We start from the raw sequence: 20,177 nt of genomic DNA, 5'->3' as shown, positions 1-20,177 counted from the left end.
GCTATAGAGATCAGTTCAGTCACTCAGTCATGATTGACTCTTGACGACCCCACGAACTGCAGCATGCTAGGCTTCCCTGTCCTTCACCAACTCCCAGAGCCTACTCAAACTCATGTCAGTGATGCCATCTAACCATCTCATCCTCTGTCGTCCCCTTCTCCTCCTGCCTTCAATCTTTCCCAGCATCAGGGTCTTTTCCAATGTGTCAGTTCTTTCACATCATGTGGTCAAAGTATTGGAGTTTCAGCTTCAGCATCAGTCCTTCCAATAAATATTCAGGACTGATTTCCTTTAGGATTGACTAGCTGGATCTCCTTGCAGTCCAAGCGACTCTCAAAAGTCTTCTCCAACACCACAGTTCAAAAGCACTCAGCAGATCCTTGAATGGTTAAGGATGTCATTCCGGTCTATACATCTGAGTTTGGCTAACGTGACTTTGACTCAAGAGACAGAGCCATTCTTGATGTGCTGAAGGCAAAGCTTCAGGGCGTATGAGGCTGAGAGCCAGACAGTGAGACTGCCACATTCATGAAGAGGAGGTCCCCGTAGGCCCTTCCTGAGTTCAGCCCTTCTTGTCAGTTTGTACCTCCACAAGTTGATCACACTCATCTCACAGCTGCATGGAAATACAGAGCACACACAGTCACCATGGGGCATCCTCAACAACATGCACAGACAGACCCCAGAGCATTCACACTCGGAGGGATGGGACCTGCCTAGGTATCGTCTGGCCTCTGCCCTACAGGATCTCCTTAGGTGTTTGTTCATGAGCAAAGAGCTGATAAATGCCTGATTTAGAGCTTAAAAAAAAACCCCAGAAGGTTAATTAAAAGGAAAGTGCATGCTTCCAGTGACTTGAAAACTGTGAGCAGAAGACAATTAAGTTAATCAGTCTCACTGTTTTTGTACTCAAAAGTGTTTTTAATTCAATTACTTCTAATTCACTGTCTATTAACTCAATAGAAGGAGAGTTTTACAATAATTAACTCGTTCTAAAAAATAAAATGTCAGCCACAGCCTGAACACAGTTAAATCTGAGGGGGGTATACAGAGAGTTTCTCTGTTGGCAGTGCTTAAAGCTGGTGCCCTGCACTCGGTGTGCTGAAATTAGCAAAGCTAATATGGTGATAATGGTGTCACAGTTCTCCATTTGTTCCTGCAAGTCTGTTCATTAATTGACTGATGTTGATTTTAGCCAATGCTTGGATCTTAGCCAGACTTTCTAGGAGTAAATGATTTTAATCATCACTTATGGAAATTCAATATTTTATACAAAATCTTCAATGCTTCTTTTTTTTTTTAACTTTTTGGCCCCTCAGTGGGGCATGTGGGGTCTTAGCTCCCTGACTAGGGATCAAACTCATGCCCCTGCATTGTAAGCATGGAGTCTTAACCACTGGACCACCAAGGAGGTCCCTCAGTGCTTCTTAACATTAGGTATTGTCCACTTCTGTGCCACCTTGGAACTTCATCTCTCTCATTTAGTTCAGGTCACACTCATTCTCACATCACAGATTCCCCTTCAGCAAGAAGTAAATGATTCCAGAAGAGGGGGAAGGGGTGGATCTTGGCACCCTTCTGCTGCTTATAGACACTACTTATTTTCTTTTATTTTTTAGTTGAAGTATGGTTGATTTCTGAGCAATCTTTATGCAGGTCAAGAAGCAACCATTAGAACTGTACATGGAAGGACAGACTGGCTCAAAATTGGGAAAGGGGTATGTCAAGGTTGTATATTGTCACCCTGCTTATTTAATTTATATGCAGAGTACATCATGTGAAATGTTGAGGTGGATGAAGCACAAGCTGGACTCAAGATTGCCAGGAGAAATATCAATAACTTCAGATATGCAGATGATACCACCCTTATGGCAGAAAGTGAAGACCTAAAGAGCCTCTTGATATAAGTGAAGGAGGTGAGTGAAAAAGCAGGCTTAAAACTCAACATTCAGAAAACTAAGATCATTGCATCCAATCCCATCATTTCACGGCAAATATATGGGGAAACAATGGAAACAGTGAGAGACTTTATTTTGGGGGCTCCAAAATCACTGCAAATGGTGACTGCAGCCATGAAATTAAAAGACACTTGCTCCTTGGAAGAAAAGCTATGACCAATCTAGACAGCATATTAAAAAGCAGAGACATTACTTTGCCAACAAAGGTCCACCTAGTCGAAGCTATGGTTTTTCCAGTAGTCATGTACGGATGTGAGAGTTGAACCATAAAGAAGGCTCAGTACAGAAGAACTGATGCTTTTGAACTGTGATGCTGGAGAAGACTCTTGAGAGTCCTTTGGACTGCAAGGAGATCAAGCCAGTCCTTCCTAAAAGAAATCAGTACTGAATATTCATTGGAAGGACTGATGCTGAAGCTGAAACTCCAATACTTTGGCCACCTGATGCGAAAAACCAACTCATTGGAAAAGACCCTGATGCTGGGAAAGATTGAAGGCAGGAGGAGAAGGGGACGACAGAGGATGAGATGGCTGGATGACATCACTGACTCGATGGACATGAGTTTGAGCAAGCTCCGGGAGTTAGTAAAGGACAGGGAAGCCTGGCGTGCTGCAGTCCATGGAGTTGCAGAGAATCAGACACGACTGAGCGACTGAACTGAACTCAACAGTTTATTTACAATGTTGTGTTATAGTAAAGTGACTCAGTTATATACATATATATATTCTTTTAAATATTCTTTTCCATTATGGTTTATCCCAGGATATTAGAATTCACTATACTATACAGTAGGACCTTGTTGTTTATCCATTCTTTATATAATGGCTTGCATCTGCTAATTCCAAACTCCCAGTCTATGCCTCTCCCACCACTCCTTTCCCTTGGCAACCACAAGTCTCTGTGTTGATAAATATGTTTCTGTATTGTGAAAAGTGAAAGTCACTCAGTCGTGTATAACTTTTTGTGACCCTGTGGACTATACAGTTCATGGAATTCTCCAGGCCAGAATACTGGAGTGGGTAGCCTTTCCCTTCTCCAGAGGGTCTTCCCAATGCAGGGATTGAACCCAGATCTCCCACATTGCAGGCAGATTCTTTACCAGTAGATAAGTTCATCTGTGTCATATTTTAGATTTCATGTATTAGCGGTCATACGATATTGGTCTTTCTCTGCCTGACTTACTTCACTTAGTTTGGCAGTCTCTAGGCCCATCCATGTTCCTGCAAATGACATTTTTTCATTCTTTTTTATGGCTGAGTAGTATTCCATTGTGTACATGTATCACATCTTTATCCATTCATCTTTTGATGGACATCTTGGCATGCATGCCAAGTTGCTTCAGTCATGTCTGACTGTGTGAGATCCAATGGACTATAGCCCACCAGGCTCCTCTGTCCATGAGATTCTCCAGGCAAGAATACTGAAGTGAGTTGCCATTTCCTCCTCCAGAGGATCTTCCCTACCCAGGGATTGAACCCACTTCTCTTATGTCCTCTGCACTGGCAGGCGGATTCTTTACCACTAGCATCACCGAGGAAGCCCATCCTGGGCATATATCCGGACAAAACTCGAATTCAAAAAGATATATGCACCCCTATGTTCATAGCAGTACTGTTCATAATAGGCAAAGCATGGAAACAACCTAAATGTCCATCAGTTGCTTGTTTTCTTAATGACATGTTTTAGAGTGGCAGGACTGAACAACCTATTTCTGTATCACTAGGGTGAGGCTGAGAGACTCTTCCATCCAAAACCTGCCCCCAATCTCATATGCCTCCAAGGAGATGGCATGGAAACTCAAAAGATGCATTCCACTCCATGTGAGTATAGCAGAGTACCCCAGGAGTGGGCAATTCCTATCTGGATGCCCAACCCAGACAAGCAGAGCTTGCTGCCCCTGCATAAACCAAGGCTCGGGTGGGGCAGAGCTGACGGTTGGTGGTGACTCGTGTAGCTGAAGGGTTGCAATTAGGGTAGGGGGTCAAGAACCAGCTCCACTTTCAGTTTCAGTTTCAAGAGTTCTAGCCAAGAGGTGAAGATCAGATCAGAGTGAAGGTCTAAATTCTACAAGGCAGCTCTGGAGATAAGCTGGAGGCAGTGTCAGGGGAGGCAGTGAGAGTCGGAGCATCCCCAGGAGCTCTGGCGTATGTCACAAGGGGAGGAGCGGGAAGGGCAGGCAGCCTGGTCCTACTGCTTCATTGCCCAGGTGGGAAGTAGCCCTGGGCCTGGGCCTGGTATGACATAAGCCAGAGACAGATTTTACAACTACAACCATCCAGACGTGTGCCTCTGTACACAGCTGCCCCTCTCCATGGAAAGCCAGCATCATTCTCCATTTCCCTCCTGTTCATAGTTAAATAGTAGATGCCTGTGTTTCTTCTCCAGCTAGATTTTGCCTCCAAACAGCAGAGAGCATGTTTTATTCATCTCCGTATCAGCCACTCAACGCTAACATTTGTCGTGCATTAATAATTACATTAATCATAAGACAAAGATGAACAAGTTCTGAGTATCAGGCGCTTGGCTGGGTGCTTTACATTAAAGATTGCATTGACTGCTCAGGACCATCCTGGGCCATAGGAATCAATACGTCCATTTCAAAGATGAGAAGACTGAGGAAGGAAGAGGTTAAGCAAGGTGACCGAGTCCTCCATCTGGTAAGTGGCAGACCCTGGCTTCAAACCAAACACAGTCCACCCTGAAAGTAGGGCTGACTCCACAAAGGAATCTTATTTCCAACTCTGGGCAAAAGGATGAGACCTGGCTGCCTGGGGAGGTGTGAGGGGGAAGCTAAAGACCTTCCCAAGGTCATACAGCACATATCTGACACAAGTTTGATTGGAGAGTCAGAGGAAGTAAGAACATAGATCATCTCCTGCTCTGAGAAACATCCAGACACAGCATTTATTAGTGAGAGGATAGGCCTCCTCCTGCCTCCAGAACCCCTGGAACTGCCTGCCATGGGTCCCCCATGATTCGGAGGCCACAAAGTTGCCCTTGACCTTCCTGGGAGAAGCCTAGTGCCTGAGAAGCAGGGGTGGAGATGCCCAGGCCACACACTTCAGTTGGCCCCAGCCTTGTGAAAAGGGGTCAACCATCTCTGCTGGGCCGCAGGCGAGCTCAAACATGAGGCTGGCCCTTTAGTTCTCAGGAACCCCTTGTGAAAATAGAAACAGACAGGCTAACAGGCAAGGTGAGCCTCCAGCTTGCTTTTTTAAAATCGGGATGCCTCTTTATTATTTATCTTTTGGCCATGCCAAAGGGCATGTGAGATCTTAGTTTTCTGACCAGGGATCAAACTCATGCCCCCTGCATTGGCAGAACAGAGTCTTAACCACTGGACTGCCAGCTTGTTTGACTCCTACACAGAAACCCAGCCAGACTCCGGCACGTGAACCAGGTCGAGGGACAGATGCCAGCACAGCTCGAGACAGGGCTCACCAGCTGCCATTCCAGTATTTCACACACACTGCACAACGGCCCTATGTGCTCAGATCACATGTAGGTTTGCATCCCTGGGTCACAGATGAGGAAAATCAGATTCAGAGGCCTTCCCAAGGTCATACAGCACATCTCTGACACAAGTCCAAGTCCACCAGTCACCCCAGCACTTTGCTGGGACAAAGCAAGGAAGGGTGTGGACTCCGTGTTAGGATTAGAAAGGTCCTCTGAGGCTATGTCATCCACCCCCTCCCATGCTGGAGTCTCCCGGGCTGTGGGCCGAAAGGCATGGCCTAGCGCCCCTTGCTCCAGGGTGCTCGGCCGGCAGCATCAGCGTCCAACAGGACAACCCACAGCAAACAGATGGCACACGTTGTCACAGGACTCGTCCTCATTTACTCATTTGGAGCAGGGCCCTACTTGAGGCTCAGTTGGCTGAGTCAGTCAGAGCTCAGGTTGGGCTCCAAAGCTCTGGGAGAACAAGAGGGCAGGGCATCCAGGATTCTGACAAATAGGCCGCAAAGACGCCCACATTAGTCTCTTGTTGAGGGCGGGCTCACTGATTTGCTCCCTAATCCAGCTTCCCCACTCCTTGGCCTCTTTGTGATGATGGGCAGTGAGGGGCAGACCTAGTTTTACTGTAGATGGAAAATACCTACCATGTGTATAACAGGAGCATATGGATACCCAGAAGACAGGAAGTGCTCTACAGAATCAATATGAGAAAGCCAATCCAGCGGCATAAAAACAGGATATGAATAGGTGAGCACAGAAGAGGCAGTGCAAATGGCTGATTAATACACAAAAATAGGTACAACACAAAAGGAATTTAATCTCCCAGTTACATGCTACTATTCATCCGTTGACAAAGGTTAAAAAGTGTTGGTGACAGCAACCTAAATGTCCATCAACACAGGAATGGATAAACAAAATGCGGCACATACATGCAATGGAATATTCAGTTCAGTCGCTCAGTCGTGTCTGACTCTTTGTGACTCCATGAATCGCAGCACCCCAGGCCTCCCTGTCCATCACCAACTCCCGGAGTTCACCCAAACTCATGTGCATCAAGTCGGTGATGCCATCCAGCCATCTCATCCTTTGTTGTCCCCTTCTCCTCTGCCCCCGATCCCTCCCAGCCTCAGGGTCTTTTCCAATGAGTCAACTCTTCGCATGAGATGGCCAAAGTATTGGAATTTCAGCTTTAGCATCAGTCCTTCCAAAGAACACCCAGGACTGATCTCCTTTAGAATAGACTGGTTGGATCTCCTTACAGTCCAAGGGACTCTCAAGAGTCTTCTCCAACACCACAGTTCAAAAGCACCAATTCTTCAGTGCTCAGCTTTCTTCACAGTCCAACTCTCACATCCATACATGACCACTGGAAAAACCATAGCCTTGACTAGATGGACCTTTGTTGGCAAAGTAGTATCTCTGCTTTTGAATATGCTACCTAGGTTGGTCATAACTTTCCTTCCAAGGAGTGTCTTTTAATTTCATGGCAGCAATCACCATCTGCAGTGATTTTGGAGCCCCAAAAAATAAAGTTTGACACTGTTTCCACTCTTTCCCGATCTATTTCCCATGAAGTGATGGGACCAGATGCCATGGTCTTAGTTTTCTGAATGTTGAGCTTTAAGCCAACTTTTTCACTCTCCTCTTTCACTTTCATCAAGAGTTCCTCTTCACTTTCTGCCATAAGGGTGGTGTCATCTGCATATCTGAGGTTATTACTCAGACATAAAAGGAACAAAATTGTGCCATCTGCAGGACGTGGATGGACCCAGAGACTGTCATACGGACGGAAGTAAGTCAGAAAGAGAAAAACAAATATCGGAAATTAATGTATACATATGCAATCTAGAAAAATGGTACAGATGAACCTATTGCAAAGTAGAAGTAGAGACACAGATATAGAGGGCAAACGTGTGGATACCAAGTGGGGAAAGAAAGGGTGGGATGAATTGGGAGACTGAGATTGACCTATATACACTACTATGTCTAAAAGAGATAACTAATGAGAACCTACTGTAGAGTATATGGGACTTTACTCAATGCTCTGTGGTGACCTCAGTGAGAAGAAAATCCAAAAAAGTGGGGGTATAAGTATGGCTGATTCACTTTGCTGTAGAGCAAAAAATAATGCAACATTGTAAAGCAACTATACTTCAACAAGTTTTTTTTTTTATAAAAAGTGTTGGTGAGGCTGTCAGAAAACAGGCACTGTTTGTAAGAATGTGTGCTCACACAGACCTCTTGGAGAACAGTTTGATTGAGTTTATTGAAATTTAAGGCATATGCTGGCTTAGACCTATGTTATCCAATATACAAAAGCCACCAGCTTTGTGTGCTTGTCTAAATTTAAGTGTTAATTAATTAACATCCATTCCCAAAGAAAGTCAGTGCCAAAGAATGTTCAAACTACCCAGCAATTACACTCATTTCACACGCTAGCAAAGTAATGCCCAAACTTCTCCAAGCTAGCCTTCAACAGTACATAAACCGAGAACTTCCAGATGTTCAAGCTGGATTTAGAAAAGGCAGAGGAACCAGAGATCAAATTGCCAACATCCATCGGATCATAGAAAAAGCAAAGGAATTCCAGGAAAACATGTACTTTTGCTTCATTGACTACACTAAAGCCTTTGGCTGTGTGGATCACAACAACCTGTGGAAAATTCTTAAAGAGAGACCACCTTATCTGCCTCCTGAGAAATCTGTATGCAGCTCAAGAGGCAACAGTTAGAACTGGACTTGGAACAACAGACTGATTCCAAATTGGGAAAGGAGTATGTCAAGGCTGTATATTGTCACCCTGCTTATTTAACTTATATGCAGAGTACATCATGCAAAATCCCATTCTGGATGAAGCACAAGCTGGAATCAAGATTGCCAGGAGAAGTATCAATGACCTCAGATATGCAGATGACACCACCCTTATAGCAGAAAGTGAAGAGGAACTAAAGAGCCTCTTGATGAAGGTGAAAGAGGAGAGTGAAAAGGCCAGCTTTAAACTCAACATTCAAAAAACTAAGATCATGGCATCCAGTCCCATCATGCTATGTTGCTTCAGCCATGTCCAATTCTTTGTGACTCTATGGACTATAGCCTGTCAGGCTATTCCGTCCATGGGGATTCTTCGGACAAGAAGACTGGAGTAGGTTGCCATGCCCTCCTCCAGGGGATCTTCCCCACCCAGGGATCAAACCCACATCTCTTATGTCTCCTGCATTGGCAGGCAGGTTCTTTACCATTAGTGTCACCTGGGAAGCCCAACACTTCATTGCAAATAGATGGAGAAATAATGGAAGCAGTGACAGACTTTATTTTCTTGGGCTCCAAAAGCACTACAGATGCTGACTGAAGCCATGAAATTAAGACGCTTGCTCCTTGGAAGAAAAGGTGTGACAAGCCCAGACAGCATATTGAAAAGCAGAGACATTACTTTGGCAACAAAGTTCTGTCTAGTCAAAGCTATGGTTTTTCCAGTAGTCATGTATGGATGATCATAAAGGAGGCTCAGCACCAAAAAACTGATGCTTTTAAACTGTGCTATTGGAGAAGACTCTTGAGAGTCCCTTGGATTGCAAAGAGATCAAACCAGTCAATGTTAAAGGAAATCAATCCTGAATATTCATTAGACGGACTGATGCTGAAGCTGAAGCTCCAGTACTTTGGCCACCTGATGTGAAGAGTTGACTCACTGGAAAAGACCCTGATGCTGGGAGGGATTGAAGGCAATAGGATAAGGGAATGAAGAGGCTGAGATGGTTGGATGGCATCACCGACTCAATGGACATGAGTTTGAGCAGCTCCAGGAGATGGTGAAGGACAGGGAGGCCTGGCGTGCTGCAGTCCATGCGGTCACAAAGAGGTGGACATGACTGAGTGACTGAACAGCAACAAATACAGTTACAATTTCACTTCCTCAGCGGCACTAACTACATGTCAAGTGCTCAAGAGTTAAATGTTAGCAAGTGTCTACCATCTTGGATAAGATGGAATAGAACAGTTATATCATTGTAGAATATTCTATTAGCCAGCACTACCTTAGATGCAGAAATTTCACTTGAAGGCTTGAAATCTTAAAGAAATAATAATGCATGAACTCGCATGCAAAGTTGTTTCCTGAAACATTGTTTGCAATAAGAGGAACTAGAAAAACTGGAAACGAGGACCCCTAAAAGAAAAGGAATGGGTAAATCATGGCACATCCATACTATCCTTAGTAGTTTTCCATTTTACTAACATGAAAATACCTCTTAAGTATAGTGTTAGGTAACAGAAACCAATTACGAAATAATAGTAGTACCCCATTTGCATTAAAACTCTTGTAAGCCAAAACTGCAGGGCTTCCCTGGTGGCTCATGGTGAAGAGTCTGCCTGCCGATCCTGAGAAGATCACAGAGGCCACAGAGCAGCTAAGCCCATGCACCAGGACTCCTGAGCCTGTGCTCCAGAGCCCAGGACTGAGCCACAGCGACTGAGCCCATGTGCTGCAACTATGGAAGCCCAAATGCCCTGCAATCTATGCTCCCCAACAAGAGAAGCCACCACAGTGAGAAGGCCACGCACCGCAACCAGAGAAGAGCCCGCACAGCAGCGAAGACCCTGCACAGCCACAAATGAGTAAATGCATTTTAAAAATTGTATGTTTCTGTTAGGTGTGTGAGTGAATACAGAGAAAAAGATCTAACTACAGTGAGTCTCCGTGGGAAGAAGGTAGGGTTGGTAGAGGTCAAAGGAAGGGGGGGACTTTAGCTTTATCTGTCATATTTGAATGTTTTAAAACAAGAACAAAATTTTAAAAACTGGCAAAGAGTATCGATGACTCAAGATTGGAGAAGTTTCGATCTGCCTTCAGCACAGAGTCCGATGCTCCCTGGGCTCTGTCCTGGTCCCATGGAGTCACCCTGGGGTCTAGGCCAGGTCCCCCAAATATGAGGCACCTAAGCGTGCATGATGGTGACATCAGTGGCCTTGGCAATCACCAGCCATCATCAGCACAATAGCGGCAAAGGCCAGCTGTCCTGGGCCTCCCCCCTGGCACCAGCAGCCCGCAGCCAGGCCTGCTGGGCGATGGGGTGGCGGCAGCAGCCTGGCCAGTCCCCTCAGTTCACGCAGCTTCACGGTCGGCTGAGATGTGAAACATCACAACAGGTAGGAGGGTGGATGGCCTCAGGAGGCGAGAGCAGGGGGAGACGTCTGTTTAGACTCCTGGGAGATTCTGGGCAATTGGAGGACAGTCTGGGGTGGGCATGAATGTGGAGAAATTATGCTTTGTGACTGTGAACTATTTTACTCCTAGACTGGTGTGTTAGTCTGTGTGGGCTGCCATAACCAAACACAGCAGATTGGGTATGGTAAACAACAGAAGTACATTCTCTCACAGTTTTGGAGGCCAGAGTTCAAGATCAAGGTGTCAGTAGGGCTGGATTCTTCTGAGACTTCCTTGGCTTGTAGACAACTGTCTTCTCCTTGTGTCTTTTTATTTTTTTTAAGGATGTGAACTCTTTTTTTTTTTTTTTTAAGTATTTATTTATTTGGCTGTGTTGGGTCTGAGTTGCAGTGTGCGGGCTTAATTACACATGGGATCTCAGCTCTCTGACCGGGGATGAAACCTGTGCCCTCTGCATCTGAAGGTAAATTCTTAACCACTGGACCAACAGGGTAATCCCTTCTTGCGGCTTCACACAGTCTTCCCTCTGTACATATCTATGTCAGATATGTACCTATTTCATTATAAGGACATCGGTCATCTTGGATTAGGGTCCACCCTAATTACCGCATTTTGCTTTAATCACCTCTGTAAATGCCCTGTCTCCAAACACAGTCACATTCTGAAGAACTAGGGGCTAGGAATTCAATCATGGGTTTGGGGGAGGAGGACACAATTCATTCCACAAAATTGGTATTGCTCAGGAAACACTAGTTGCTCATTCAGTCAATCTTTTGTTCACTCAAGAAATATTTATGGAGCATCCTCTCTGTGGCAGGCACTGTATTTGGTACTGAGGATAAAAAGATGAATGAAACACAGGCTTGGTTCTCAAGAAACTTGTAATAAGGAGACAAGCACACAACTAACTCAGTACGATACAGATCTGCCTTCCTGAGTCCAGCCACCAGCAGTCTGCTGACCTTATTTTCCAAGCCACCAACCACCGTGGAGCCTCCTAGGCTCAGCTCTGCTTCCTGGGTGGGACATCTGCCACTTGATCTCCTTTAACACAAACTCCTTGCCTGAACCAGGACCAGAAATTGCCAGCATGGAACATCATCCGTGATTCATCATCCATTCATTCAAGACTCATCTATTAAGCACTTATGATAAGCCCTGTTCTATATACTCAGATTTACAATCAAGCAGACACATCCCTGACCTCAAGGAGTAAGTAAGTGAAAGTCACTCAGTCATGTCCGACTCTTTGTGACCCCATGGACTATATAGTCCGCAGAATTCTCCAGGCCAAAATATTGGAGTGGGTTCAGTTCAGTTCAGTTCAGTTCAGTCACTCAGTCGTGTCCAACTCTTTGCGACCCCATGAATCGCAGCACGCCAGGCCTCCCTGTCCATCACCAACTCCCGGAGTTCACTCAGACTCACGTCCATCGAGTCGGTGATGCCATCCAGCCATCTCATCCTCTGTCGTCCCCTTCTCCTCCTTCCCTCAATCGCTCCCAGCATCAGAGTCTTTCCCAATGAGTCAACTCTTCGCATGAGGTGGCCAAAGTATTGGAGTTTCAGCTTTAGCATCATTCCTTCTAAAGAACACCCAGGGCTGATCTCCTTTAGAATGGACTGGTTGGATCTCCTTGCAGTCCAAGGGACTCTCAAGAGTCTTCTCCAACACCACAGTTCAAAAGCATCAATTCTTCGGCACTCGGCTTTCTTCACAGTCCAACTCTCACATCCATATCCCTTCTCCAGGGGATCTTTCCAACCCAGGGATTGAACCCAGGTCTCCTGCACTTCAGGTGGATTCTTTACCAACTGAGCTATCAGGGAAGCCCAACCTCAAGGAGTATATAATCTAAAATAGGGCAACATACAGTGATCAATTAAACAAGTGAGCATACTCACTGTGACAAAAATAAACTCTTAAAGCATAGATATTAATATAGAGTGATTAGAAGGGTTATTTTGAATAAGGTGGTGATGAGGTGGCTGTTGAGCAGACAGACCTGGGAGGGTGAGCCCTTTGGGTGAATGTCTGGGAAGAGCGTTGAATCGGGCAGATAAAACAGCAAGTGCTCAGGATGGGAGCAAGGACTATTTGGGGGAGAGCAGAGAGGCCAGCGGGCTGTCACTGAGTGGGGAGATATGATCTGGCCCAGAACAGAGGAGGAACTTTCCTGCAGGACCTGGTGGGTTCTGGGAGGAAGTTGTGCTCTCTCTGTCTGCAGTGGGAGACGATTCCAGGATTTTGAGATTGATCGTTCACTCTGGCTGTGTGGAGGGAAAATGACAGCAAATGTTGGGCAGCTCTGCAAGCACCCTGGGGAGAGAAGACAGGGTCCTAGCCCTGGGGGTGGTAAGAAGCAATGAGATCAAATGTAGAGCCGAAAGATAATAAGGGGAATGACTCAGACATGCTCTCGATTTAGTCTAGAAATGGACAGAAGACGTAAAACCAGGGTCAGTCTCACCTAGCTCAACTTGCTAGTCCAAAATCAACAGCCAGCATCATGAGTGGGGCCAGTGGTGATGCTCTAGAAAGGCACAAATGATGTGATGTCTAACTGTTACTAAATATCGTGAGCAAAGTGGTGAAATCACATGGAAACAAAGATATGGGCACCATCACAGTATGAACGAATTTGCTCTGAGTTCAGCCAAGGACCAGTCTGAAGCCCTTTTTCGGATCTGATGGCCAAAATCACTGTGAAGGACACAGGCCAAGGACTGATGTGCCCGTCCTATGAATGGGGCCAGAGGGGCAGAGCTGTGTTTGTGTTCTTCCCAGTGCTGCTGGACAGGGTGCTGGGTTTTGAGGGTCTCTGAAATGGTGATTGTCACAGAAAACAAAACCATTTCAACTCAAAATTTCTGATCACAAAACTGAACATTTAGGCCTGAGGTCAAGCACCAGCCCAGCCCACTTCTACCCATTTATGTCTCCGGACAGCCTGGCCCAGGGCACTGGGCAGCGGTAGGCAGCGTAGATTCTGGCCCCAGTTCTGCTTTGATTTAACGCTGTGACCCAGTTTCTCCATTTATACAGTGGTAACAGTATCTTCCTTTTCCTTCCTTGCTGAGAGATGAAGGCCCTAGCTATATCCAAGACACTAATGCAGTGTTTGGCAAGACCTAACAATGCTGATTGGATTGCTCTCTCAGTGCAGGGAAGGTGGGATTGTATGGGGTCGAATGCAATTACTTTACCTTACACAACAATAGGGCTTTTATCATCAAAGCACTTTCTCCCATTATTCTGGAGAAAAAGACAAGGAAACCCACTGTCACCACCTCCATTTAACTTTATACCATAAGGCAAAAGAAAGAAAAATGAAGAAACTGTTCAGAAAAGAAGAAAAACTACCTCTGTTAGCAGCTGTGATTTTATACATCAAAAATTTAGAACAATCCACAACTAGAATTAATTAGAACTAGATTAATTAGAATGAATAGAATTAATAAGTGGATTTAACTATATCACTGCATAGAAAGCCAATATAAAAAATTAATCATATTTCTAAATATATGCTAGCAACAAAGAATTGGAAAAGAAAATTTTTTAAAGAGATACAGTTGATTTACAATATTATATTAGTTTCAGATGTACAACATGATTCAAAATTTTTATAGATTATACACCATTTAAAGTTATTATGAAATGTTGGTTATATTCCCTTTGCTGTGCAATATATCCTTGTAGCCTGTTTATTTCATACATAGCAGTCTGTGGCACCCCACTCCAGCACTCTTGCCTGGAAAATCCCATGGACGGAGGAGCCTGGAAGGCTGCAGTCCACGGGGTCACTGAGGGTCGGACACAACTGAGCAACTTCACTTTCACTTTTCACTTTCATGCATTGGAGAAGGAAATGGCAACCCACTCCAGTGTTCTTGCCTGGAGAATCCCAGGGACAGGGGAGCCTGGTGGGCTGCCGTCTATGGGGTCGAACAGAGTCGGACATGACTGAAGTGACTTAGCAGCAGCAGCAGCAGTTTGTAATCCTTAATCCCTTACCCCTATCTTGCTCTTCCTCCCTGATGATTACTAGTGTTTTCTCTATATCTGTTAGTCTGTTTCTGTTATTTTCATATTCCACATATGTGATATCATGCAGTATTTCTTTTTCTTTGATTCATTTCACTTAACATAATTCCCTTCAAGTCCATCCATGTTGCTGCAAATGGCAAGATTTCATTCTTTTTTTTACGACTGAATAGTATTCCTTATACATATATACCACCTCTTTGTTACCCATTCATCTGGTGATGAGCTCTGAAGTTGCTCCCATATCTTGACTACTATAAATAATGCCGCTATGGACATGAGTTTCCCTGGTCATTCAGATGGTAAAGCATCTGCCTACAATGCAGGAGACCTGGGTTCAGTCTCTGGGTCAGGAAGATCCCCTGGAGAAGGGGATGGCTACCCGCTCCAGTGTTCTTGCCTGGAGAATCCCATGGAGTCTCCCTGGCAGGCTGCAATCCATAGGGTAGCACAGAGTTGGACACAACTGAAGCAACTTAGCACACACACACGCATGAACATGGGGTGCTGTGTACCTTCTCAAATTAGTCTTTCTGTTTTCTTCAGATATAGACCCAGGAGTGGAGTTGTCAGATCACATGGTAGTTCTAGTTTTAGTTTTTTGAGGAACCTGTATGTTTTCCACAGTGGCTGCACCATTAACTCGAGTATAACATTCTGCAAAATAGTCTCAGAGTTGCTGACTTGGAATGACATGCTTAAAAGTATAATTAGTGGGACTTTCCTGGTAGTCCAGTGGTTAGGAATCTGCCTTGCAATGCCTTGCAATGACACAGGTTCGATCCCTGGATGGGGAACTAAGATCCCACATGCTATGCAGCAACTAAGCCCACACACTGCAACTACTGAGCCCACATCGCCACATTTAGAGAGTCCATGCGCCTCAACAAAGATCCTACATGATGCAGAGAAGATCCTTCATGCCGCAACTAAGGCCCAACACAGCCAAACAAATAAATAAATGTAAATATTTTTTTAAGTATAACTCAGTTCAGTTCAGTTCAGTCACTCAGTTGTGTCCAACTCTTTGTGACCCCGTGGACTGCAGCACTCCAGGCTTCCCTGTCCATCACCAACTCCGGAGTTTACTCAAACTCATGTCCATTAAGTCAGTGATGCCATCCAACCATCTCATCCTCTGTCGTCCCCTTCTACTCCTGCCTTCAATCTTTCCCAGCATCAGGGTCCTTTCAAATGAGTCAGTTCTTCACATCAGGGGGTCAAAGTATTGGCATTTAATTAGATTCCAAGAAATTGCGGAAGTCATGATTTTGTCCGTGTGTCAGTTGGATCATTCTGGGAAGCAGACTCTAAGATGGAGTTAGAAGTGCAAGAGGTTTATTGGGAGTGATGCTTGTGAAAGACAAAGGGAGGACGGAGCAGGAGTAAGCGTCCCCATTGTGAGGGCTGTGATAGGAAGAGGCCTGGGGGAGGAAGAAGAAAGGCGTAGGAAACGCCTTCAGCTGCTGTGCAGCTCCAAGGAAATCTTGGCCAGTCCAAAGGGGAGCTCTGGCAAAAAAAGTGTTGTAGTAGAGTCCCACGTTGGACACAAAGAGTCATTCCCTGGGGCCCTCACCTCTCTGTGTCATTGGCTGGGGGCTACTTGGGAAGAGTGTGGCATTAGCTCAAACATTGCCACCAGAGGCTGACAGCTGGCTGCACACCTCAGAGCTGACTGGCAAGTCCTTTCTTAGAGGGAGATCCAAGTGGCATATTTTCAAGGTTGTCACAGGAAGCCTACAAGGCCTTTAGGAAGGATGAAACTTGCTACCGCTAAATTCTAAGGAGAAGGTATGACACGAGCTGTTTATAAGGGACGGTGAAAATATAACAGATACAGGAGACGCTGGAGCAGGGCATTATTTGGTGGTTTATGATAGAATTTGTTTTCAGCTGTCAAATCCATCTTGTCAAGAACTGTATTACACTGGGTGAAGGATTCCCTTACTATCGCCCAGGGCAGCGGTCCCCAACCTTTTCGGCAGCAGGGACCAGTTTCATGGAAGACAACTTTTCCCTGGACGGCAAGGGTGGGGGGAGTTCAGATAGTAATAGCCCTGACCTTGAGCTGCAGAAGCTTCTTTCTTTGCTCACCCGCTGCTCACCTCCTGCTGTGCAGCCAGGTTCCTAACAGGCTGTGGACAGGTGGGCACACAACCCAGGGGTTATATCCTGGGTGTATCCTGTAAATGTAGTCCTGGACACCGACTTGGAAAATGTGATCCTTCCACTGATCCGTGAGCACCTCCAAACTCTCCTGCAAGCACAGAGAGGACTTAAATGACAAGACCCTTGGCCACGTAGAGTCTGAGGCCAACATTGGCTTCCTGACATCACAGCTGGGAGTTAGTAAGTCCATGGGAGCCTCGTGGGTTCTGTAACTCCTGTCTAGTCTCCACAGCCGCCATTATGTATTCACACATGGCTGCTCACTGTTTCTAGCTTCTGAAAGAAAACCTCTGGAGTCCAACTCTCCCACTCATGGGTTCCATTCTCCATCTAATGAAACCTTTCTTTTTCTCCAGGAACATTGTCTCTTCTCCACCTTCTCTTATGGCCCCGAACCATTTTATTGTTCAGAATAACATCCATGTTATATGTGAAATGAGTCCTGGGTATGTGAGATTATAATGCCTAACGTAACTGATAAAAAAGGAGCCTATTAAAAGAAGCATAAAATCAAAAGAATGCTACAAAAACAGGGAAACAAATGAATACTTGACAAATAAATAGAGCATTTGGAATAGTAAAATATTATGCCCTGAATGGAACTTAATTACAGAGGGAAGGGTGTGAAAGTTTTAGGAAAATTTATTCTGTTACATGTGGAAGTAATGAACCATGAGTCAAAGAACATGTGATTTCCATTTCAACACCAAATTTCCCAAGCATATCCCCCAAATAATATGGTTTGCTTATTAGATTTCAAGAATTAATCCAAGTTGGGCTTCCAAACGCACATTTTGGAAAAAATGAATAATAAGAAAAACGCAATAAAATGCAAGCGTTCCTTTGCTGGCCCAGACAACAGGAAAACATATCCACTGCTCAAAGGCACCAAGCAAACTAAAGTCCCCAAGGGTTCCACCTCCCACAAACGCTCTTCACTGTTCTCATGCGGATGTCTTTCCCTTCAGGTCCATCCATATACACATCCACGCACACTGGGATTTCCCCCTCACTCCTGGAAATCTCCAGGAGACTTCCTCTTCCATGTGGAAATATTCCCAGACTACATGATTTCTTGTCTCTGGACAGGTGGTCATCTTCTGCATAAGCAGGATGCCAGCTGACCACCCAAGAGGATGCCACCACCCCTGAAGTTTTCGTCTGGAGTCTAGAAGAGTCATTTCCCCTCAGGGGTGGGGTTGGAGGCTTAGGAGCAGGTATTGACTAGGAAAGGGCCTGAGGGAGCCTTCTTGGGAGCTGGAAATTGAATGTTTTAATCTGGGTGGTGATTATATCTGTACAATGTCACTTTAAGATTCATTCGCTTAAGATATGTGATTATCTCAAAAAAAAAATCAGAAAAGAAAAAAGAAAGAGAATGGGAGGAGATAAAGAGGGGATGGCAAAGAAAGACTTGTGAAAAGTTTTTGCTGCAACAGGAAGCAAAGAAATGGGTCAGTGGCTGGAGGCAGATACTGCTGCTGCTAAGTCGCTTCAGTCGTGTCCGACTCTGTGCGACTCCATAGACGGCAGCCCACCAGGCTCTCCCGTCCCTGGGATTCTCCAGGCAAGAACACTGGAGTGGGTTGCCACTTCCTTCTCCAATGCATGAAAGTGAAAAGTGAAAGTGAAGTCGCTCAGTCATGTCTGACTGTTAGCGACCCCATGGACTGCAGCCTACCAGGCTCCTCCGTCTATGGATTTTCCAGGCAAGAGTACTGGAGTGGGGTGCCATTGCCTTCTCCGGGAGGCAGATACAGATAGGGTTAAAGGAGAGTTGTTTAAAGTGAAAGATATTATGGCCTGTTGCGATGCAATTGTAAGGTTCCAAGAGGGAGGGAAGGTTGGTAACGAGGAACAGAGTGGGCTCAGTTGCTGAGCAGGGAATGTAGTACAGAAACGCTCCACTCCTAGGGTCTGGCCTAGGAAGTCCACCTAACCTCCACCCCTGCCAGGGTAGATCCTCAGCCCCACTCGGGTCATCACTGTAGACTCTGCCCAACGCCTCACACCCCCCTGCCCCGCCCCCACCGCACACACACTTTCCTGCAGCTCTGGGAGAATGCCGTGCTGTCTTCCCTTTCCAGGTCTTGAACAGCAGCCTGCTTTTCCTGGGGTGGAAGACCAGGAGCCTGACATAGTCAGTATCTACTCTCAGCAGCAACCCCCCCACCCCCCGCCCCACCATCCTAGGATAGAGGCCAAGCGTGAATGACTCCTAAAAGGCCCACTAAGGAAGCAGACTGCATTGCCCAAGGCCTCTGAGGTTGGTTGGCACGAAAACAACAGGAAACTGGCATTAAATCCTTGTTTGAGGTATGATCTTGGGCAACTCACTTCTCTCTCAGTTTCCTCCTTTGTAAAATCAGCTGGTTCCCAAGGTCCTTTCAGTTCTGACTCTGAGTCAGTGAGTCTAGGCATAGAAGAGTCTGGGTGCCACGGAGGAGACAGCCTGAGGCCGCTGGTACCCCGTTCCTTGCCTCTCAGGGTCTCTTTTCTATGTGGAGTTTGACACACGAAGGATGGTAAGCCAGTGCTTCTCAGAGGCTCGCTCAGGGCCTCCCAGGAGCAGAATCAGAACCCGCGATCTACCAAGTGTAATAACTAGTTGATAAATGAAGAGCAGGGAACTCACAAGCGTTTATGAACAAGGCAGGACGCTTGGCTGAATGTTGACTAATGGGTCAGAGGCCAAAGCTGTGGCGAGAGCCAGACACGCGACAGCAGAGGCCCAGGAAGGACCGGCCCGCCCTCAGGTAAAGACGCCGACAGCCTCGGTGCCCAAGCCTGCCGGGTGGGGAAGAAATGTGAGGAGGAGCTAAATGGGGACTTTATTGGGTGTTGGGCTTGGGGACTGTTTTTGTTTGGGGTCTAGTCATAAATTAATCCTACACGTAAGTGTTCCCAGAAAGAGAACCCAGAAAAAATATTTCAGTTTCAGTTGATGGAATAAATCTTCGGGTCTCCAAGGCCCAACCAAACTCTCCTCCCTCTCAGACTCCCCCTCACCCACTCACCCTCTGGTGAGATGCCTGGAGTGTGGAGGCAGGACCCTTTCTTCTTGGAGAGAGAGGAGGCTGAGGCAGGAAGATAAGCGTGATTAAGGCTGAGGGAGGCAGATAAAGCTCTGTTTAATTTGGCTCTCCTTGCTCAGCCCTGGTCCCTGCCCAGATTCTCAAAATTCGAACGGCCAGCCCGGTGGAAGGAAAAGGACAAACAACGGAAATGCATGTAAACAGATTTAAGGAAAGTCCAAGAGAGGAGATGGGCTGGGCTGGGCTGGGCTGTGTGGAGAGTCCTTCTCCCGCTGCCCTCATCCCACAAGGGCCAGGGGACACAGAGCCCAGGAGCCTCACTGGCACCTCAGGTGCCATAGTGGGGAGCT

At 46.0% G+C, this 20,177-nt stretch overlaps 1 long non-coding RNA gene across 1 annotated transcript; it reads right to left on the bottom strand.

The window, feature by feature from the left end:
* Positions 604-19,868, bottom strand: LOC108637760. Its single transcript, XR_001919260.1, has 3 exons — positions 19,810-19,868; positions 16,729-16,880; positions 604-616 (listed from the first exon to the last, which is right to left on the bottom strand). It is a non-coding gene; the product is annotated as an uncharacterized LOC108637760 (long non-coding RNA).

This window comes from Capra hircus, chromosome 16 (genome assembly GCF_001704415.2).
Source record: "Capra hircus breed San Clemente chromosome 16, ASM170441v1, whole genome shotgun sequence".
In the NCBI taxonomy this organism is placed as follows: Eukaryota; Metazoa; Chordata; class Mammalia; order Artiodactyla; family Bovidae; genus Capra; species Capra hircus.
The sequence above is the reverse complement of the archived record's forward strand: the minus strand, read 5'-3'. Positions and strand labels throughout refer to the sequence as shown.